This window comes from Phyllobates terribilis, unplaced genomic scaffold, assembly GCF_046119375.1.
Source record: "Phyllobates terribilis strain yellow unplaced genomic scaffold, ASM4611937v1 Scaffold_2__4_contigs__length_985480577, whole genome shotgun sequence".
NCBI classification, from domain to species: Eukaryota; Metazoa; Chordata; class Amphibia; order Anura; family Dendrobatidae; genus Phyllobates; species Phyllobates terribilis.
Window position 1 is genome coordinate 48,927,264 of NW_027362762.1, and position 26,230 is coordinate 48,953,493.

The window sequence follows — 26,230 nt, forward strand, 5'->3', positions numbered from 1 at the left end:
GAGGGATCTATTATATAGAGTCATTACACACAGAGGGATCTATTATATAGAGTCATTACACACAGAGGGATCTATTATATAGAGTCATTACACACAGAGGGATCTATTATATAGAGTCATTACACACAGAGGGATCTATTATATAGAGTCTTTACACACAGAGTGATCTATTATATAGAGCCATTACACACAGAGGGATCTATTATATAGAGTCATTACACACAGAGTGATCTATTATATAGAGTCATTACACACAGAGGGATCTATTGTATAGAGTCATTACACACAGAGGGATCTATTATATAGAGTCATTACACACAGAGGGATCTATTAATTAGAGTCATTACACGCAGAGGGATCTATTATAAAGAGTCATTACACACAGAGGGATCTATTATATAGAGTCATTACACGCAGAGGGATCTATTATATAGAGTCATTACACACAGAGGGATCTATTATATAGAGTCATTACACGCAGAGGGGTCTATTATATAGAGTCTTTACACACAGAGTGATCTATTATATAGAGCCATTACACACAGAGGGATCTATTATATAGAGTCATTACACACAGAGTGATCTATTATATAGAGTCATTACACACAGAGGGATCTATTATATAGAGTCATTTCACACAGAGGGATCTATTATATAGAGTCATTACACACAGAGGGATCTATTATATAGAGTCATTACACACAGAGTGATCTATTATAGAGAGTTATTACACACAGAGGGATCTATTATATAGTCATCACACACAGAGGGATCTATTATATAGAGTCATTACACACAGAGGGATCTATTATATAGAGTCATTACACGCAGAGGGATCTATTATATAGAGTCATTACACACAGAGGGATCTATTATATGGAGTCATTACACACAGAGTGATCTATTATAGTCATTACACACAGAGGGATCTATTATATAGAGTCATTACACGCAAAGTGATCTATTATATAGAGTCATTACACACAGAGGGATCTATTATATAGAGTCATTACACACAGAGGGATCTATTATATAGAGTCATTACACACAGAGGGGATCAATTATATAGTCATCACACACAGAGGGATCTATTATATAGAGTCATTACACACAGAGGGATCTATTATATAGAGTCATTACACGCAGAGGGATCTATTATATAGAGTCATTACACACAGAGGGATCTATTATATAGAGTCAATACACGCAGAGGGATCTATTATATAGAGTCATTACACACAGAGGGATCTATTATATAGAGTCATTACACGCAGAGGGGTCTATTATATAGAGTCTTTAAACACAGAGTGATCTATTATATAGAGCCATTACACACAGAGGGATCTATTATATAGAGTCATTACACACAGAGTGATCTATTATATAGAGTCATTACACACAGAGGGGTCTATTATATAGAGTCATTACACACAGAGGGATCTATTATATAGAGTCATTACACACAGAGGGATCTATTATATAGAGTCATTACACACAGAGGGATCTATTATATAGAGTCATTACACACAGAGGGATCTATTATATAGAGTCATTACACACAGAGGGATCTATTATATAGAGTCATTACACACAGAGGGATCTATTATGTAGAGCCATTACACACAGAGGGATCTATTATATAGAGTCATTACACACAGAGGGATCTATTATATAGAGTCATTACACACAGAGGGATCTATTATGTAGAGCCATTACACACAGAGGGATCTATTATATAGAGTCATTACACAAAGAGGGATCTATTATATAGAGTCATTACACACAGAGGGATCTATTATATAGAGTCATTACACACAGAGGGATCTATTATATAGAGTCATTACACGCAGAGGGATCTATTATATAGAGTCATTACACACAGAGCAATCTATTATATAGAGTCATTACACACAGAGGGATCTATTATATAGAGTCATTACACACAGAGGGATCTATTATATAGAGTCATTACACACACAGGGATCTATTATATAGAGTCATTACACACAGAGGGATCTATTATATAGAGTCATTACACGCAGAGGGGTCTATTATATAGAGTCTTTACACACAGAGTGATCTATTATATAGAGTCATTACACACAGAGGGATCTATTATATAGAGTCATTACACACAGAGGGATCTATTATATAGAGTCATTACACACAGAGGGATCTATTATATAGTGTCATTACACACAGAGGGATCTATTATATAGAGTTATTACACACAGAGGGATCTATTATATAGAGTCATTACACACAGAGTGATCTATTATAGAGAGTCATTACACACAGAGGGATCTATTATATAGAGTCATTACACACAGAGGGATCTATTATATAGTCATCACACACAGAGGGATCTATTATATAGAGTCATTACACACAGAGGGATCTATTATATAGAGTCATTACACACAGAGGGATCTATTATATAGAGTCATTACACACAGAGGGATCTATTATATAGAGTCATTACACGCAGAGGGGTCTATTATATAGAGTCATTACACGCAGAGGGATCTATTATATAGAGTTATTACACACAGAGGGATCTATTATATAGAGTCATTACACGCAGAGGGATCTATTATATAGAGTCTTTACACACAGAGTGATCTATTATATAGAGTCATTACACACAGAGGGATCTATTATATAGAGTCATTACACACAGAGTGATCTATTATATAGAGTCATTACACACAGAGGGATCTATTATATAGAGTCATTACACACAGAGGGATCTATTATATAGAGTCATTACACGCAGAGGGGTCTATTATATAGAGTCATTACACACAGAGGGATCTATTATATAGAGTCATTACACACAGAGGGATCTATTATATAGAGTCATTACACGCAGAGGGGTCTATTATATAGAGTCTTTACACACAGAGTGATCTATTATATAGAGTCATTACACACAGAGGGATCTATTATATAGAGTCATTACACACAGAGTGGTCTATTATATAGAGTCATTACACGCAGAGGGGTCTATTATATAGAGTCATTACACACAGAGGGATCTATTATATAGAGTCATTACACACAGAGGGATCTATTATATAGAGTCATTACACACAGAGGGATCTATTATATAGAGTCATTACACACAGAGGGATCTATTATATAGAGTCATTACACACAGAGGGATCTATTATATAGAGTCATTACACACAGAGGGATCTATTATGTAGAGCCATTACACACAGAGGGATCTATTATATAGAGTCATTACACACAGAGGGATCTATTATATAGAGTCATTACACACAGAGGGATCTATTATATAGAGTCATTACACGCAGAGGGATCTATTATATAGAGTCATTACACACAGAGGGATCTATTATATAGAGTCATTACACGCAGAGGGATCTATTATATAGAGTTATTACACACAGAGCGATCTATTCTATAGAGTCATTACACAGAGGGATCTATTATATAGAGTCATTACACACAGAGGGATCTATTATATAGAGTCATTACACACAGAGGGATCTATTATATAGAGTCAATACACACAGAGGGATCTATTATATAGAGTCATTACACACAGAGGGATCTATTATATAGAGTCATTACACGCAGAGGGATCTATTATATAGAGTCATTACACACAGAGGGATCTATTATATAAAGTCATTACACACCGAGGGATCTATTATATAGAGTCATTACACACAGAGTGATCTATTATATAGAGTCATTACACACAGAGGGATCTATTATATAGAGTCATTACACGCAGAGGGATCTATTATGTAGAGCCATTACACACAGAGGGATCTATTATATAGAGTCATTACACACAGAGGGATCTATTATATAGAGTCATTACACACAGAGCGATCTATTCTATAGAGACATTACACAGAGGGATCTATTATATAGAGTCATTACACACAGAGGGATCTATTATATAGAGTCATTACACACAGAGTGATCTATTATATAGAGTCATTACACACAGAGTGATCTATTATATAGAGTCATTACACACAGAGGGATCTATTATATAGAGTCATTACACACAGAGGGATCTATTATATAGAGTCATTACACGCAGAGGGGTCTATTATATAGAGTCATTACACACAGAGGGATCTATTATATAGAGTCATTACACACAGAGGGATGTATTATATAGAGTCATTACACACAGAGGGATCTATTATATAGAGTCATTACACACAGAGGGATCTATTATATAGAGTCATTACACACAGAGGGATCTATTATATAGAGTCATTACACACAGAGGGATCTATTATGTAGAGCCATTACACACAGAGGGATCTATTATATAGAGTCATTACACACAGAGGGATCTATTATATAGAGTCATTACACACAGAGGGATCTATTATATAGAGTCATTACACGCAGAGGGATCTATTATATAGAGTCATTACACACAGAGGGATCTATTATATAGAGTCATTACACGCAGAGGGATCTATTATATAGAGTTATTACACACAGAGCGATCTATTCTATAGAGTCATTACACAGAGGGATCTATTATATAGAGTCATTACACACAGAGGGATCTATTATATAGAGTCATTACACACAGAGGGATCTATTATATAGAGTCAATACACACAGAGGGATCTATTATATAGAGTCATTACACACAGAGCGATCTATTATATAGAGTCATTACACGCAGAGGGATCTATTATATAGAGTCATTACACACAGAGGGATCTATTATATAAAGTCATTACACGCCGAGGGATCTATTATATAGAGTCATTACACACAGAGTGATCTATTATATAGAGTCATTACACACAGAGGGATCTATTATATAGAGTCATTACACGCAGAGGGATCTATTATGTAGAGCCATTACACGCAGAGGGATCTATTATATAGAGTCATTACACACAGAGGGATCTATTATATAGAGTCATTACACACAGAGCGATCTATTTTATAGAGACATTACACAGAGGGATCTATTATATAGAGTCATTACACACAGAGGGATCTATTATATAGAGTCATTACACACAGAGTGATCTATTATATAGAGTCATTACACACAGAGTGATCTATTATATAGAGTCATTACACACAGAGGGATCTATTATATAGAGTCATTACACACAGAGGGATCTATTATATAGTCATCACACACAGAGGGATCTATTATATAGAGTCATTACACACAGAGGGATCTATTATATAGAGTCATTACACACAGAGGGATCTATTATATAGAGTCATTACACACAGAGGATCTATTATATAGAGTCATTACACGCAGAGGGGTCTATTATATAGAGTCATTACACGCAGAGGGATCTATTATATAGAGTTATTACACACAGAGGGATCTATTATATAGAGTCATTACACGCAGAGGGATCGATTATATAGAGTCTTTACACACAGAGTGATCTATTATATAGAGTCATTACACACAGAGGGATCTATTATATAGAGTCATTACACACAGAGTGATCTATTATATAGAGTCATTACACACAGAGGGATCTATTATATAGAGTCATTACACACAGAGGGATCTATTATATAGAGTCATTACACACAGAGGGGTCTATTATATAGAGTCATTACACACAGAGGGATCTATTATATAGAGTCATTACACACAGAGGGATCTATTATATAGAGTCATTACACGCAGAGGGGTCTATTATATAGAGTCTTTACACACAGAGTGATCTATTATATAGAGTCATTACACACAGAGGGATCTATTATATAGAGTCATTACACACAGAGTGGTCTATTATATAGAGTCATTACACGCAGAGGGGTCTATTATATAGAGTCATTACACACAGAGGGATCTATTATATAGAGTCATTACACACAGAGGGATCTATTATATAGAGTCATTACACACAGAGGGATCTATTATATAGAGTCATTACACACAGAGGGATCTATTATATAGAGTCATTACACACAGAGGGATCTATTATATAGAGTTATTACACACAGAGGGATCTATTATGTAGAGCCATTACACACAGAGGGATCTATTATATAGAGTCATTACACACAGAGGGATCTATTATATAGAGTCATTACACACAGAGGGATCTATTATATAGAGTCATTACACGCAGAGGGATCTATTATATAGAGTCATTACACACAGAGGGATCTATTATATAGAGTCATTACACGCAGAGGGATCTATTATATAGAGTCATTACACACAGAGCGATCTATTCTATAGAGTCATTACACAGAGGGATCTATTATATAGAGTCATTACACACAGAGGAATCTATTATATAGAGTCATTACACACAGAGGGATCTATTATATAGAGTCATTACACACAGAGGGATCTATTATATAGAGTCATTACACACAGAGGGATCTATTATATAGAGTCATTACACGCAGAGGGATCTATTATATAGAGTCATTACACACAGAGGGATCTATTATATAAAGTCATTACACGCCGAGGGATCTATTATATAGAGTCATTACACACAGAGCGATCTATTCTATAGAGACATTACACAGAGGGATCTATTATATAGAGTCATTACACACAGAGGGATCTATTATATAGAGTCATTACACACAGAGTGATCTATTATATAGAGTCATTACACACAGAGTGATCTATTATATAGAGTCATTACACACAGAGGGATCTATTATATAGAGTCATTACACGCAGAGGGATCTATTATGTAGAGCCATTACACACAGAGGGATCTATTATATAGAGTCATTACACACAGAGGGATCTATTATATAGAGTCATTACACACAGAGGGATCTATTATATAGAGTCATTACACACAGAGGGATCTATTATATAGAGTCATTACACGCAGAGGGATCTATTATATAGAGTCATTACACACAGAGGGATCTATTATATAGAGTCATTACACGCAGAGGGATCTATTATGTAGAGCCATTACACACAGAGGGATCTATTATATAGAGTCATTACACACAGAGGGATCTATTATATAGAGTCATTACACACAGAGGGATCTATTATATAGAGTCATTACACACAGAGGGATCTATTATATAGAGTCATTACACACAGAGTGATCTATTATATAGAGTCATTACACACAGAGGGATCTATTATATAGAGTCATTACACGCAGAGGGATCTATTATGTAGAGCCATTACACGCAGAGGGATCTATTATATAGAGTCATTACACACAGAGGGATCTATTATATAGAGTCATTACACACAGAGCGATCTATTTTATAGAGACATTACACAGAGGGATCTATTATATAGAGTCATTACACACAGAGGGATCTATTATATAGAGTCATTACACACAGAGTGATCTATTATATAGAGTCATTACACACAGAGTGATCTATTATATAGAGTCATTACACACAGAGGGATCTATTATATAGAGTCATTACACACAGAGGGATCTATTATATAGTCATCACACACAGAGGGATCTATTATATAGAGTCATTACACACAGAGGGATCTATTATATAGAGTCATTACACACAGAGGGATCTATTATATAGAGTCATTACACACAGAGGATCTATTATATAGAGTCATTACACGCAGAGGGGTCTATTATATAGAGTCATTACACGCAGAGGGATCTATTATATAGAGTTATTACACACAGAGGGATCTATTATATAGAGTCATTACACGCAGAGGGATCGATTATATAGAGTCTTTACACACAGAGTGATCTATTATATAGAGTCATTACACACAGAGGGATCTATTATATAGAGTCATTACACACAGAGTGATCTATTATATAGAGTCATTACACACAGAGGGATCTATTATATAGAGTCATTACACACAGAGGGATCTATTATATAGAGTCATTACACGCAGAGGGATCTATTATATAGAGTCATTACACACAGAGGGATCTATTATATAGAGTCATTACACGCAGAGGGATCTATTATGTAGAGCCATTACACACAGAGGGATCTATTATATAGAGTCATTACACACAGAGGGATCTATTATATAGAGTCATTACACACAGAGGGATCTATTATATAGAGTCATTACACACAGAGGGATCTATTATATAGAGTTATTACACACAGAGGGATCTATTATATAGAGTCATTACACGCAGAGGGATCGATTATATAGAGTCTTTACACACAGAGTGATCTATTATATAGAGTCATTACACACAGAGGGATCTATTATATAGAGTCATTACACACAGAGTGATCTATTATATAGAGTCATTACACACAGAGGGATCTATTATATAGAGTCATTACACACAGAGGGATCTATTATATAGAGTCATTACACGCAGAGGGATCTATTATATAGAGTCATTACACACAGAGGGATCTATTATATAGAGTCATTACACGCAGAGGGATCTATTATGTAGAGCCATTACACACAGAGGGATCTATTATATAGAGTCATTACACACAGAGGGATCTATTATATAGAGTCATTACACACAGAGGGATCTATTATATAGAGTCATTACACACAGAGGGATCTATTATATAGAGTCATTACACACAGAGTGATCTATTATATAGAGTCATTACACACAGAGGGATCTATTATATAGAGTCATTACACGCAGAGGGATCTATTATGTAGAGCCATTACACGCAGAGGGATCTATTATATAGAGTCATTACACACAGAGGGATCTATTATATAGAGTCATTACACACAGAGCGATCTATTTTATAGAGACATTACACAGAGGGATCTATTATATAGAGTCATTACACACAGAGGGATCTATTATATAGAGTCATTACACACAGAGTGATCTATTATATAGAGTCATTACACACAGAGTGATCTATTATATAGAGTCATTACACACAGAGGGATCTATTATATAGAGTCATTACACACAGAGGGATCTATTATATAGTCATCACACACAGAGGGATCTATTATATAGAGTCATTACACACAGAGGGATCTATTATATAGAGTCATTACACACAGAGGGATCTATTATATAGAGTCATTACACACAGAGGATCTATTATATAGAGTCATTACACGCAGAGGGGTCTATTATATAGAGTCATTACACGCAGAGGGATCTATTATATAGAGTTATTACACACAGAGGGATCTATTATATAGAGTCATTACACGCAGAGGGATCGATTATATAGAGTCTTTACACACAGAGTGATCTATTATATAGAGTCATTACACACAGAGGGATCTATTATATAGAGTCATTACACACAGAGTGATCTATTATATAGAGTCATTACACACAGAGGGATCTATTATATAGAGTCATTACACACAGAGGGATCTATTATATAGAGTCATTACACACAGAGGGGTCTATTATATAGAGTCATTACACACAGAGGGATCTATTATATAGAGTCATTACACACAGAGGGATCTATTATATAGAGTCATTACACGCAGAGGGGTCTATTATATAGAGTCTTTACACACAGAGTGATCTATTATATAGAGTCATTACACACAGAGGGATCTATTATATAGAGTCATTACACACAGAGTGGTCTATTATATAGAGTCATTACACGCAGAGGGGTCTATTATATAGAGTCATTACACACAGAGGGATCTATTATATAGAGTCATTACACACAGAGGGATCTATTATATAGAGTCATTACACACAGAGGGATCTATTATATAGAGTCATTACACACAGAGGGATCTATTATATAGAGTCATTACACACAGAGGGATCTATTATATAGAGTCATTACACACAGAGGGATCTATTATGTAGAGCCATTACACACAGAGGGATCTATTATATAGAGTCATTACACACAGAGGGATCTATTATATAGAGTCATTACACACAGAGGGATCTATTATATAGAGTCATTACACGCAGAGGGATCTATTATATAGAGTCATTACACACAGAGGGATCTATTATATAGAGTCATTACACGCAGAGGGATCTATTATATAGAGTCATTACACACAGAGCGATCTATTCTATAGAGTCATTACACAGAGGGATCTATTATATAGAGTCATTACACACAGAGGAATCTATTATATAGAGTCATTACACACAGAGGGATCTATTATATAGAGTCATTACACACAGAGGGATCTATTATATAGAGTCATTACACACAGAGGGATCTATTATATAGAGTCATTACACGCAGAGGGATCTATTATATAGAGTCATTACACACAGAGGGATCTATTATATAAAGTCATTACACGCCGAGGGATCTATTATATAGAGTCATTACACACAGAGCGATCTATTCTATAGAGACATTACACAGAGGGATCTATTATATAGAGTCATTACACACAGAGGGATCTATTATATAGAGTCACTACACACAGAGTGATCTATTATATAGAGTCATTACACACAGAGTGATCTATTATATAGAGTCATTACACACAGAGGGATCTATTATATAGAGTCATTACACGCAGAGGGATCTATTATGTAGAGCCATTACACACAGAGGGATCTATTATATAGAGTCATTACACACAGAGGGATCTATTATATAGAGTCATTACACACAGAGGGATCTATTATATAGAGTCATTACACACAGAGGGATCTATTATATAGAGTCATTACACGCAGAGGGATCTATTATATAGAGTCATTACACACAGAGGGATCTATTATATAGAGTCATTACACGCAGAGGGATCTATTATGTAGAGCCATTACACACAGAGGGATCTATTATATAGAGTCATTACACACAGAGGGATCTATTATATAGAGTCATTACACACAGAGGGATCTATTATATAGAGTCATTACACACAGAGGGATCTATTATATAGAGTCATTACACACAGAGGGATCTATTATATAGAGTCATTACACACAGAGCAATCTATTAAATAGAGTCATTACACACAGAGGGATCTATTATATAGAGTCATTACACACAGAGGGATCTATTATATAGAGTCATTACACGCAGAGGGATCTATTATATAGAGTCATTACACACAGAGCGATCTATTCTATAGAGTCATTACACAGAGGGATCTATTATATAGAGTCATTACACACAGAGGGATCTATTATATAGAGTCATTACACACAGAGGGATCTATTATATAGAGTCAATACACACAGAGGGATCTATTATATAGAGTCATTACACACAGAGGGATCTATTATATAGAGTCATTACACGCAGAGGGATCTATTATATAGAGTCATTACACACAGAGGGATCTATTATATAAAGTCATTACACGCCGAGGGATCTATTATATAGAGTCATTACACACAGAGGGATCTATTATATAGAGTCATTACACACAGAGGGATCTATTATATAGAGTCATTACACGCAGAGGGATCTATTATGTAGAGCCATTACACACAGAGGGATCTATTATATAGAGTCATTACACACAGAGGGATCTATTATATAGAGTCATTACACACAGAGCGATCTATTCTATAGAGACATTACACAGAGGGATCTATTATATAGAGTCATTACACACAGAGGGATCTATTATATAGAGTCATTACACACAGAGTGATCTATTATATAGAGTCATTACACACAGAGTGATCTATTATATAGAGTCATTACACACAGAGGGATCTATTATATAGAGTCATTACACACAGAGGGATCTATTATATAGTCATCACACACAGAGGGATCTATTATATAGAGTCATTACACACAGAGGGATCTATTATATAGAGTCATTACACACAGAGGGATCTATTATATAGAGTCATTACACACAGAGGGATCTATTATATAGAGTCATTACACGCAGAGGGGTCTATTATATAGAGTCATTACACGCAGAGGGATCTATTATATAGAGTTATTACACACAGAGGGATCTATTATATAGAGTCATTACACGCAGAGGGATCGATTATATAGAGTCTTTACACACAGAGTGATCTATTATATAGAGTCATTACACACAGAGGGATCTATTATATAGAGTCATTACACACAGAGTGATCTATTATATAGAGTCATTACACACAGAGGGATCTATTATATAGAGTCATTACACACAGAGGGATCTATTATATAGAGTCATTACACGCAGAGGGGTCTATTATATAGAGTCATTACACACAGAGGGATCTATTATATAGAGTCATTACACACAGAGGGATCTATTATATAGAGTCATTACACGCAGAGGGGTCTATTATATAGAGTCTTTACACACAGAGTGATCTATTATATAGAGTCATTACACACAGAGGGATCTATTATATAGAGTCATTACACACAGAGTGGTCTATTATATAGAGTCATTACACGCAGAGGGGTCTATTATATAGAGTCATTACACACAGAGGGATCTATTATATAGAGTCATTACACACAGAGGGATCTATTATATAGAGTCATTACACACAGAGGGATCTATTATATAGAGTCATTACACACAGAGGGATCTATTATATAGAGTCATTACACACAGAGGGATCTATTATATAGAGTCATTACACACAGAGGGATCTATTATATAGAGTCAATACACACAGAGGGATCTATTATATAGAGTCATTACACACAGAGGGATCTATTATATAGAGTCATTACACGCAGAGGGATCTATTATATAGAGTCATTACACACAGAGGGATCTATTATATAAAGTCATTACACGCCGAGGGATCTATTATATAGAGTCATTACACACAGAGGGATCTATTATATAGAGTCATTACACACAGAGGGATCTATTATATAGAGTCATTACACGCAGAGGGATCTATTATGTAGAGCCATTACACACAGAGGGATCTATTATATAGAGTCATTACACACAGAGGGATCTATTATATAGAGTCATTACACACAGAGCGATCTATTCTATAGAGACATTACACAGAGGGATCTATTATATAGAGTCATTACACACAGAGGGATCTATTATATAGAGTCATTACACACAGAGTGATCTATTATATAGAGTCATTACACACAGAGTGATCTATTATATAGAGTCATTACACACAGAGGGATCTATTATATAGAGTCATTACACACAGAGGGATCTATTATATAGTCATCACACACAGAGGGATCTATTATATAGAGTCATTACACACAGAGGGATCTATTATATAGAGTCATTACACACAGAGGGATCTATTATATAGAGTCATTACACACAGAGGGATCTATTATATAGAGTCATTACACGCAGAGGGGTCTATTATATAGAGTCATTACACGCAGAGGGATCTATTATATAGAGTTATTACACACAGAGGGATCTATTATATAGAGTCATTACACGCAGAGGGATCGATTATATAGAGTCTTTACACACAGAGTGATCTATTATATAGAGTCATTACACACAGAGGGATCTATTATATAGAGTCATTACACACAGAGTGATCTATTATATAGAGTCATTACACACAGAGGGATCTATTATATAGAGTCATTACACACAGAGGGATCTATTATATAGAGTCATTACACGCAGAGGGGTCTATTATATAGAGTCATTACACACAGAGGGATCTATTATATAGAGTCATTACACACAGAGGGATCTATTATATAGAGTCATTACACGCAGAGGGGTCTATTATATAGAGTCTTTACACACAGAGTGATCTATTATATAGAGTCATTACACACAGAGGGATCTATTATATAGAGTCATTACACACAGAGTGGTCTATTATATAGAGTCATTACACGCAGAGGGGTCTATTATATAGAGTCATTACACACAGAGGGATCTATTATATAGAGTCATTACACACAGAGGGATCTATTATATAGAGTCATTACACACAGAGGGATCTATTATATAGAGTCATTACACACAGAGGGATCTATTATATAGAGTCATTACACACAGAGGGATCTATTATATAGAGTCATTACACACAGAGGGATCTATTATGTAGAGCCATTACACACAGAGGGATCTATTATATAGAGTCATTACACACAGAGGGATCTATTATATAGAGTCATTACACACAGAGGGATCTATTATATAGAGTCATTACACGCAGAGGGATCTATTATATAGAGTCATTACACACAGAGGGATCTATTATATAGAGTCATTACACGCAGAGGGATCTATTATATAGAGTCATTACACACAGAGCGATCTATTCTATAGAGTCATTACACAGAGGGATCTATTATATAGAGTCATTACACACAGAGGGATCTATTATATAGAGTCATTACACACAGAGGGATCTATTATATAGAGTCATTACACACAGAGGGATCTATTATATAGAGTCATTACACACAGAGGGATCTATTATATAGAGTCATTACACGCAGAGGGATCTATTATATAGAGTCATTACACACAGAGGGATCTATTATATAAAGTCATTACACGCCGAGGGATCTATTATATAGAGTCATTACACACAGAGCGATCTATTCTATAGAGACATTACACAGAGGGATCTATTATATAGAGTCATTACACACAGAGGGATCTATTATATAGAGTCATTACACACAGAGTGATCTATTACATAGAGTCATTACACACAGAGTGATCTATTATATAGAGTCATTACACACAGAGGGATCTATTATATAGAGTCATTACACGCAGAGGGATCTATTATGTAGAGCCATTACACACAGAGGGATCTATTATATAGAGTCATTACACACAGAGGGATCTATTATATAGAGTCATTACACACAGAGGGATCTATTATATAGAGTCATTACACACAGAGGGATCTATTATATAGAGTCATTACACACAGAGGGATCTATTATATAGAGTCATTACACACAGAGCAATCTATTATATAGAGTCATTACACACAGAGGGATCTATTATATAGAGTCATTACACACAGAGTGATCTATTATATAGAGTCATTACACACAGAGGGATCTATTATATAGAGTCTTTACACACAAAGTGATCTATTATATAGAGCCATTACACACAGAGGGATCTATTATATAGAGTCATTACACACAGAGTGATCTATTATATAGTCATTACACACAGAGGGATCTATTATATAGAGTCATTACACACAGAGGGATCTATTATATAGTGTCATTACACACAGAGGGATCTATTTTATAGAGTCATTACACACAGAGGGATCTATTATATAGAGTCATTACACACAGAGGGATCTATTATATAGAGTCATTACACACAGAGTGATCTATTATAGAGAGTCATTACACACAGAGGGATCTATTATATAGAGTCATTACACACAGAGGGATCTATTATATAGTCATCACACACAGAGGGATCTATTATATAGAGTCATTACACACAGAGGGATCTATTATATAGAGTCATTACTGTCATGAAAACAACACCCACTCTTGGGTCAGACCTTGCAGCTCTCTGGCGCCCCCTTATCCTGCTGGTCAAACACGGTATTGACAGAGGATAAGCACGGGTGCAGCTGCTCTCATTTATGTCGACTATTGCGGCACGTGATGTGACAGGACGTATATATACCACCAGTTCCTTCCAGGAACGTATATATACCTCCGACCAGCCACCCTCAAACCACAATATCACATAAATACTGGTATACTGCCACCACCGATCGCTTAACAGGTGGATCGGGTACCTGGTAGGTAACGTGAATTAGTGGGTGAGGAACGTGTTTGCTCGACATAGGACAAGAAGAAAGAAACTGGTAAATAATTAATGATTTACTCCCAAAAGGTGGGCAGTGTTTACAAAATATATACAAGATATTATAAAGGAGACAATTTACATGTATGCATCAACAGTTATTAAAATAAAAGGGATAAGTAATAGCAAAACCTGCTTCACAAGGTGATGGTCTCAGATTCTGTGGGAGGGACGGCTCCCCGGAAATTAGAGGTGATTCTTCTTACGCCGCGTGAAGTGCGTGCGTTCGACGTCCCTGAGAAGAATGACCTGAAAATGGCCGATTTGCTTTTTAGTAAGCAGCCAAAACTCTGGGGAACACCCCTTATTTACCTTACAAGGGGGGCTCGGCTTTGCGAGCCCACCCAGCTGCAGAAGACCTAACAGATCCTTCAGATTCCATATCTTGGTGTGGGGGGGTCCCACATCCAAGAGGGAGACATCATCTTGACCGTCACCAATATTCATGAAGATAGATATTAAATATGAAACCTCTATGACGCTCAGAAGCTCAGAATCCATTATCTCAGTTCCCGGTCATTCCTCAGTTATGCAAGTTATACTATTGTAATGGGAAAAAGGTGAGCATTCAAAAAACGTGGTTCCGATGTTTCTGTCAGACCTGTGCGTGATTAAAATTGGCATAAAACGTTTGTACAATTAAACAATGGGATTTTTTGGAGGGATTTTCCGGTTTGTACTAGCGCTTGCCCTGGACTGAGGTTTTATGGCGGGTCATAAAAATTCCTGGTTTGGGGAAAAGCAAAAGTGAGTTCTGTGTCTTCACTTACAAACAGATAGGGGGTGGGGTTTTTTTTTCTTTTTTTAAAACATCTCTCATTTTTAAAAACTCGGGCAAAAATACCTTTTGCCTGACACCTCCCCCTTTTTGACTGCGCTATGGAGGTAGGACCTTCTGGTACTCCTCCAAGCGTATGTCTGGAGGCTCCCCTCGCCGGGACAACCCATCGGCATTGCCATGCTCGCTGCCCTTGCGGTGTTGAACAGTAAAGTCGTACTGCTGGAGGGTGAGGCTCCAGCGTAACAACCTTCCGTTGGCACCTGACATGGTGTGCAGCCAACTCAGGGGGTTGTGGTCAGTCACGACAGTGAAGGGGCGCCCGTACAAGTAAGGCTGTAAGCGGTTGAGGGCCCATACAATGGCCAGGCACTCCTTCTCTATGGTGGAATAGGCCACTTCCCTCGGCAGCAGTTTCCGGCTTAGGTACAACACGGGGTGTTCTTGGTTCCCCGAGTCGACCTGGCTGAGTACAGCACCGAGGCCAAATTCACTGGCGTCGGTCTGTACTAAGAGTGGCCGTGTGCCGTCGACCGCCTTTAGTACAGGAGAGCTGCTCAGGGCAGTCTTCAAAGCCCTAAAGGCCACCTCGCATTCATCCGTCCATTTGACGGAATGGGGTAGGCTCTTCCTGGTGAGGTCTGTCAAGGGCTTCGCAAGGCTACTATAGTCCTGCACAAAGCGTCTATAGTACCCTGCGGTGCCCAAGAAGGACTGCACCTGCTTCTTGGTCCTGGGGGTGGGCCAGGACACGATAGCGTCCACCTTCCCAGGCTCTGGCTTCAGAGTACCCCCACCTACCCGGTGCCCCAGGTAGTGGACCTCGTTCATGCCCATCTGGCACTTTCCCGGCTTGATGGTCAAGCCCGCCTGGTGAATGCGCCCGAGCACCTGCTGCAGATGCTCGAGGTGATCCTCCCAGGTGGGACTGAAGATGGCAATGTCATCCAGGTACGCTACTGCGTACCTCTCCAGTCCCTGGAGCAGGTGGTTGACCATTCGCTGGAACGTGGCAGGGGCATTTTTCATGCCGAAGGGCATGACCGTGGATTCATACAATCCGAAGGGGGTGATAAAGGCGGACTTCTCCTGAGCCCCGGGGCTCAAGGGAATCTGCCAATATCCCCGACTCAAATCCATAATGGAGAGATAGCTTGCGCTGGCTAACCGCTCCAGCAGCTCCTCAATGCGTGGCATTGGTTGTGCGTCAGAGGCGGTGATAGCGTTGAGCCCCCTGTAGTCCACACTGAACCGGGTGGTCCGGTCCTTCTTAGGCACCAGGACTACAGGTGAGGCCCACGCGCTCTTGGACCGCTTAATCACCCCCAACTGCAGCATCTCCTCGACCTCCTGGCGCATGACATGCTGCACCTCGTCGGAGATTCGATAGGCTGTCCGCCGGAGTGGGGCATGATTCCCGGTGTCCACTTCATGGACCGCCACTTCAGTCCTGCATCCGAGACCTCTGGTCTGCGGATAGCAAGTCGCTTAGCTCTACATCCTCTAGGGACCCGCTGGCCTTCGCTTGGGCGAGCATGTCCAAGAGGGGGTCATCCTCCCCATCCTCGGGCAGGTTGCAGACCGGTAGGACGCAGGTTCCACGTTCTTGATGAGCCTTCATCATATTAACGTGAAACGCCTTCCGCCTACCCCGCTCGTGGTCAAGTGTGATCACGTAGGTGACCGGGTTGAGCTGTTGGTGAATGACGTACGGGCCTTCCCAGGCCGCCTGAAGCTTGTCCTTTGGTACGGGGACCAGCACCCACACCTTCTGACCCACCTGGTAGGTCCGTTCTCGGGCGTTCTGGTCGTACCAATGCTTCTGGTCAGCCTGGGCTTGCGCCATGTTGTCATGCACCAACTGCGTCAAGGTCTGCATCTTGTCACGGAAGCGCATGACATACTCCACGATGGACACTCCTGGGGAGCTCGGCTCTTCTTCCCAGAATTCCCTTATCAACCCAAGGGGTCCTCGGACACGCCTGCCATACAGGAGCTCAAAGGGGGAGAACCCCGTCGAGGCCTGTGGAACCTCTCTGTAAGCAAATAGCAGGTGTGGGAGGTAACGCTCCCAGTCGCGACCCTGGGTCTCAACCAGCATTTTTAACATCTGTTTGAGGGTACCGTTGAATCGCTCACACAAACCATTGGTCTGTGGGTGATACGCACTCGATACCAGATGCTGCACCTGCATTTTCTTACATAGGGCCTCCATTAAGCGTGACATGAACTGAGTCCCCTGGTCGGTAAGCATCTCCCTGGGAAATCCTACTCGCGAAAAGATGGCCAAGAGGGCGTCCGCCACCTTATCCGCCCTAATTGAGGACAGGGCTACTGCCTCCGGATACCGGGTAGCATAGTCTACCACGGTAAGGATGAATCGTTTTCCAGAGCTGCTGGGTATGGCCAGTGGTCCCACAATGTCCACAGCAATCCTCTGGAAAGGCTCCTCTATCACTGGCAAAGAGATCAGGGGGGCTTTGGGGGCCGGCCCTGACTTTCCCACTCTTTGACACGTGGTACAGGAGCGACAGTAGTTCACCACATCTGTCCTCATTTTGGGCCAATAAAAGTGATGAGACAGCCGGGCCTTGGTTTTGCTAACCCCCAAGTGTCCAGCGAGTGGAATTTCATGGGCGATCCGCAACAACTCGTCCCTGAATTGGTAGGGGACGACCAGCTGTCTTTCCCTCAGCCACTCCTGTTGGGGTGTACAGGGAACTGTCTCCCGGTACAACCTCCCTTGGTCCCAGAATACCCTCTCCTTATCCGACTCGGAGGTGGGTTTCTCCGCGAGGCTCCTTAACGTCTCCAGACTATCATCTGAGTGCAGAGCTGCCTGAAACTCCTGGCTGGAGGAAGCCAGAAGTGAGGTTAAGGCCACGTCCTCACTGGGACCCTCTGGGACCGGCTCTGGGTCCATACCTGATTCAGTTATTCCTCTGTTCGAGGGGGGTCCAGAAGGCAGGGCGTTACTTGCATTCTGGGCACTCTGACTGCGGGTAACAGCGGCTATATAGGCCGTCTCCCCGGGGAATAACACCGTCTCATTAGCCTGAGAGGCCATGAGAACTACTTCTCCATCATCCTCCATTACCTCAGGCACAGTGCTACGTATGCGGCAGCTACCATCAGCCAGGTCTCCATCTGTTGTGACACTGGTCACTGGCACAGCACCACCTGCTTCATGGTCCTCGTGCCTCTCCCCATTACCCTTGGCACTGACATTTGCTCCTGCTAGGGGATCCTCAGCAACATCACCCCGCAGAGTGACATGGCTGAGTTCTCCTGCACCTTCCAATACAACAACATCATCATCATCATCATCATCATCACCATCATCATGTAAAGCATTGACATTCACATTATTAGCATTAACCTTACCAACCGTATCAGATCGGGGAGGGGTGTCAGGGACATAATAAGCAAACATCCTCCCCAAATCAGTTCCCAACAAAACATTTGCAGGTAGGTTTTTGGATACTCCCACTTCCTTCACCCCACTCCCCGCACCCCAATCAATAAAAACCCGGGCCATGGGCAAGGGGCATCGGACGCCCCCAATCCCAGTGACAGTCAGGGTCTTTCCTGGAATAAGCGCTTCAGGGGACACCAGTTCAGGTCGGATGAGGGTTCGTTCGGCCCCAGTGTCCTTGAGGCCTACAGTGAGAGTGTCCCCCACCCTGACAGACTGAAAGTTTTCACAGGCCCTCCCAACCGGCCCACCCACCAAAAGAACTGAAGCATTAGGCCCTGGGGCCTTGGATGGGGGGTTCTTCCTCTGCTTCTCTGGGCAAGTGGCGCTGAGATGACCAGTCTGGTTGCAGGAATAACACCTGCGGGCATCGGATGCAGGCAGGGCCTTGGCAACGGGAAAAAGGCCTCCGGAAGGTCGGCTGGCAGGGGCAGGGATGGTGGTTGATGGCTTACCCCCTTTCCAGCTGGCGACGACCGGCTTCCGCACCTCTGGTCTCCGGTTGGCCTCGTAGGTGTCTGCGATCTGCGCTGCTTTATTGGCATCAGGTGGCTCCCGATCCATCACGAACTGCCGTACCTCAGTCGGACACAGATGCAGGAACTGGTCTTTCACCATCAGGTCCTTTAGCTGCTCAAAGGTGGTCGCTGACAGTCCTTGGATCCACTGCTCAAAGTTGATTCTGAGCCCGTCTACCACATCACGGTAGGTGTCCTGTGGTCCACGCTGGAGGGTTCTGAATTTTTTCCGGTAAACCTCCGGAGTCAGCTGGTACTTTTTTATCAGGGCCTGCTTGACGGCCTCATAGTCTCCATCCTGCTCTCGAGGGAGGGAAGCAAACACCTCCAAAGCTTTTCCTCGGAGCCCTGGAGTCAAATATCTTGCCCATTGGTCCATGGGCAGCTGATACTGCCTGCAGGCCTTTTCAAAGCCTCGCAGAAATGTGTCCAAGTCCCCATCCTTTTCCATCACAGGGAAGTGCTCAGGACGAGGTTTAAAGCAGCTGGCACTGTTGGACTCACGGGTCTGCGTAGAGGGCGACTCCTTCTGAATCCGGGCTAGCTCCAGCTGGTGTTGTCGGTCAGCTTGTCGCTCAGCAGCCTCTCGGTCAGCTTGTCGCTCAGCCCGCTCCTGGAATTTCAGGATCAGCTCCAGTCGTCCATCATGATTGTCTGTGGCGAGTTCCTCCAAGGCCATCTGCAGGTGGGGGTCCACACTACCCTGGTTGCGGGTATGGCTGGCAATCACCGGTTGGACCCCGGCAGCAGCACCATCCGGGCCCTGGCTGGCCGCCCCCTCATCAGGGCTCTGCTGTCGGACGGGCTCTGCAGCACCTTGTAACAGTTCAGAAATCATTTGTTCTTTGCTTTTGCCGTGGGGGTCAATGCCTTTGGTTATACATATTCCAGTAAGAGTGTCCTTTTTCTGCTGGTGATACCAGGACTCCCCAACTACGACCATGATCACCAAAATAAAAATAGAAAAGAAAAAGCGAAGAAGGGTAGGGGTGACTGCTACACATACAGTATTGTCTCAGATCTAATAAACACTGAGTTCGATCTTCAAAACTTTTGTGCAAGTTTTTAGTGAGAGGAATGATTGCTCAAACCAGATCACTAATGTCCTATGATCCCACCGCTGCCACCAATTTGTCATGAAAACAACACCCACTCTTGGGTCAGACCTTGCAGCTCTCTGGCGCCCCCTTATCCTGCTGGTCAAACACGGTATTGACAGAGGATAAGCACGGGTGCAGCTGCTCTCATTTATGTCGACTATTGCGGCACGTGATGTGACAGGACGTATATATACCACCAGTTCCTTCCAGGAACGTATATATACCTCCGACCAGCCACCCTCAAACCACAATATCACATAAATACTGGTATACTGCCACCACCGATCGCTTAACAGGTGGATCGGGTACCTGGTAGGTAACGTGAATTAGCGGGTGAGGAACGTGTTTGCTCGACATAGGACAAGAAGAAAGAAACTGGTAAATAATAATGATTTACTCCCAAAAGGGGGGCAGTGTTTACAAAATATATACAAGATATTATAAAGGAGACAATTTACATGTATGCATCAACAGTTATTAAAATAAAAGGGATAAGTAATAGCAAAACCTGCTTCACAAGGTGATGGTCTCAGATTCTGTGGGAGGGACGGCTCCCCGGAAATTAGAGGTGATTCTTCTTACGCCGCGTGAAGTGCGTGCGTTCGACGTCCCTGAGAAGAATGACCTGAAAATGGCCGATTTGCTTTTTAGTAAGCAGCCAAAACTCTGGGGAACACCCCTTATTTACCTTACAAGGGGGGCTCGGCTTTGCGAGCCCACCCAGCTGCAGAAGACCTAACAGATCCTTCAGATTCCATATCTTGGTGTGGGGGGGTCCCACATCCAAGAGGGAGACATCATCTTGACCGTCACCAATATTCATGAAGATAGATATTAAATATGAAACCTCTATGACGCTCAGAAGCTCAGAATCCATTATCTCAGTTCCCGGTCATTCCTCAGTTATGCAAGTTATACTATTGTAATGGGAAAAAGGTGAGCATTCAAAAAACGTGGTTCCGATGTTTCTGTCAGACCTGTGCGTGATTAAAATTGGCATAAAACGTTTGTACAATTAAACAATGGGATTTTTTGGAGGGATTTTCCGGTTTGTACTAGCGCTTGCCCTGGACTGAGGTTTTATGGCGGGTCATAAAAATTCCTGGTTTGGGGAAAAGCAAAAGTGAGTTCTGTGTCTTCACTTACAAACAGATAGGGGGTGGGGTTTTTTTTTCCTTTTTTAAAACATCTCTCATTTTTAAAAACTCGGGCAAAAATACCTTTTGCCTGACAATTACACACAGAGGGATCTATTATATAGAGTCATTACACACAGAGGGATCTATTATATAGAGTCATTACACGCAGAGGGGTCTATTATATAGAGTCATTACACGCAGAGGGATCTATTATATAGAGTTATTACACAGAGGGATCTATTATATAGAGTCATTACATGCAGAGGGATCTATTATATAGAGTCTTTACACACAGAGTGATCTATTATATAGAGTCATTACACACAGAGGGATCTATTATATAGAGTCATTACACACAGAGTGATCTATTATATAGAGTCATTACACACAGAGGGATCTATTATATAGAGTCATTACACACAGAGGGATCTATTATATAGAGTCATTACACGCAGAGGGGTCTATTATATAGAGTCATTACACACAGAGGGATCTATTATATAGAGTCATTACACACAGAGGGATCTATTATATAGAGTCATTACACGCAGAGGGGTCTATTATATAGAGTCTTTACACACAGAGTGATCTATTATATAGAGTCATTACACACAGAGGGATCTATTATATAGAGTCATTACACACAGAGGGATCTATTATATAGAGTCATTACACACAGAGGGATCTATTATATAGAGTCATTACACACAGAGGGATCTATTATATAGAGTCATTACACGCAGAGGGGTCTATTATATAGAGTCTTTACACACAGAGTGATCTATTATATAGAGTCTTTACACACAGAGGGATCTATTATATAGAGTTATTACACGCAGAGAGGTCTATTATATAGAGTCTTTACACACAGAGTGATGTATTATATAGAGTCATTACACGCAGAGGGATCTATTATATAGAGTCATTACACACAGAGGGATCTATTATATAGAGTCATTACACGCAGAGGGGTCTATTATATAGAGTCATTACACACAGAGGGATCTATTATATAGAGTCATTACACGCAGAGGGATCTATTATATAGAGTCATTACACGCAGAGGGATCTATTATATAGAGTCATTACACGCAGAGGGATCTATTATATAGAGTCATTACACACAGAGGGATCTATTATATAGAGTCATTACACGCAGAGGGATCTATTATGTAGAGCCATTACACACAGAGGGATCTATTATATAGAGTCATTACACGCAGAGGGATCTATTATGTAGAGCCATTACACGCAGAGGGATCTATTATATAGAGTTACTACACACAGAGGGATCTTTTATATAGAGTCATTACACACAGAGGGATCTATTCTATAGAGTCATTACACACAGAGGGATCTATTCTATAGAGTCATTACACACAGAGGGATCTATTATATAGAGTCATTACACACAGAGGGATCTATTCTATAGAGTCATTACACACAGAGGGATCTATTATATAGAGTCATTACACACAGAGGGATCTATTATATAGAGTCATTACACACAGAGGTATCTATTATATAGAGTCATTACACACAGAGGGATCTATTATATAGAGTCATTACACACAGAGGGATCTATTATATAGAGTCATTACACACAGAGTGATCTATTATATAGAGTCTTTACACACAGAGTGATCTATTATATAGAGCCATTACACACAGAGGGATCTATTATATAGAGTCATTACACACAGAGTGATCTATTATATAGAGTTATTACACACAGAGGGATCTATTATATAGAGTCATTACACACAGAGGGATCTATTATATAGAGTCATTACACACAGAGGGATCTATTATAGAGTCATCACACACAGAGGGATCTATTATATAGAGTCATTACACACAGAGGGATCTATTATAGAGAGTCATTACACACAGAGGGATCTATTATATAGAGTCATTACACACAGAGTGATCTATTATAGAGAGTCATTACACACACAGGGATCTATTATATAGAGTCATTACACACAGAGGGATCTATTATATAGAGTCATTACACACAGAGGGATCTATTATATAGAGTCATTACACACAGAGGGATCTATTATATAGAGTCATTACACACAGAGGGATCTATTATATAGAGTCATTACACACAGAGGGATCTATTATATGGAGTCATTACACACAGAGGGATCTATTATATAGAGTCATTACACACAGAGGGATCTATTATATAGAGTCATTACACACAGAGTGATCTATTATATAGAGTCATTACACACAGAGGGATCTATTATATAGAGTCATTACACGCAGAGGGATCTATTATGTAGAGCCATTACATACAGAGGGATCTATTATATAGAGTCATTACACACAGAGGGATCTATTATATAGAGTCATTACACACAGAGGGATCTATTATATAGAGTCATTACACACAGAGGGATCTATTATGTAGAGCCATTACACACAGAGGGATCTATTATATAGAGTCATTACACACAGAGGGATCTATTATATAGAGTCATTACACACAGAGGGATCTATTATATAGAGTCATTACACGCAGAGGGATCTATTATATAGAGTCATTACACACAGAGGGATCTATTATATAGAGTCATTACACGCAGAGGGATCTATTATATAGAGTCATTACACACAGAGCGATCTATTCTATAGAGTCATTACACAGAGGGATCTATTATATAGAGTCATTACACACAGAGGGATCTATTATATAGAGTCATTACACACAGAGGGATCTATTATATAGAGTCATTACACACAGAGGGATCTATTATATAGAGTCATTACACACAGAGGGATCTATTATATAGAGTCATTACACGCAGAGGAATCTATTATATAGAGTCATTACACACAGAGGGATCTATTATATAAAGTCATTACACGCCGAGGGATCTATTATATAGAGTCATTACACACAGAGCGATCTATTCTATAGAGACATTACACAGAGGGATCTATTATATAGAGTCATTACACACAGAGGGATCTATTATATAGAGTCATTACACACAGAGTGATCTATTATATAGAGTCATTACACACAGAGTGATCTATTATATAGAGTCATTACACACAGAGGGATCTATTATATAGAGTCATTACACGCAGAGGGATCTATTATGTAGAGCCATTACACACAGAGGGATCTATTATATAGAGTCATTACACACAGAGGGATCTATTATATAGAGTAATTACACACAGAGGGATCTATTATATAGAGTCATTACACACAGAGGGATCTATTATATAGAGTCATTACACACAGAGGGATCTATTATATAGAGTCATTACACACAGAGCAATCTATTATATAGAGTCATTACACACAGAGGGATCTATTATATAGAGTCATTACACACAGAGTGATCTATTATATAGAGTCATTACACACAGAGGGATCTATTATATAGAGTCTTTACACATAAAGTGATCTATTATATAGAGCCATTACACACAGAGGGATCTATTATATAGAGTCATTACACACAGAGTGATCTATTATATAGAGTCATTACACACAGAGGGATCTATTATATAGAGTCAT

The 26,230-nt window shown here is 39.8% G+C and overlaps 1 long non-coding RNA gene across 1 annotated transcript in view; it reads right to left on the reverse strand.

Moving 5' to 3' along the window:
- The window catches only part of LOC141249391 (uncharacterized), a 94,084-nt gene extending 78,163 nt beyond the window's left edge, over positions 1–15,921 (reverse strand). The window contains exon 1 of the long non-coding RNA XR_012312170.1: positions 15,809–15,921. This is a non-coding gene — a long non-coding RNA (uncharacterized lncRNA). The remainder of the gene's footprint in view (positions 1–15,808) is intronic.
- Positions 15,922–26,230: the final 10,309 nt, after the last annotated feature.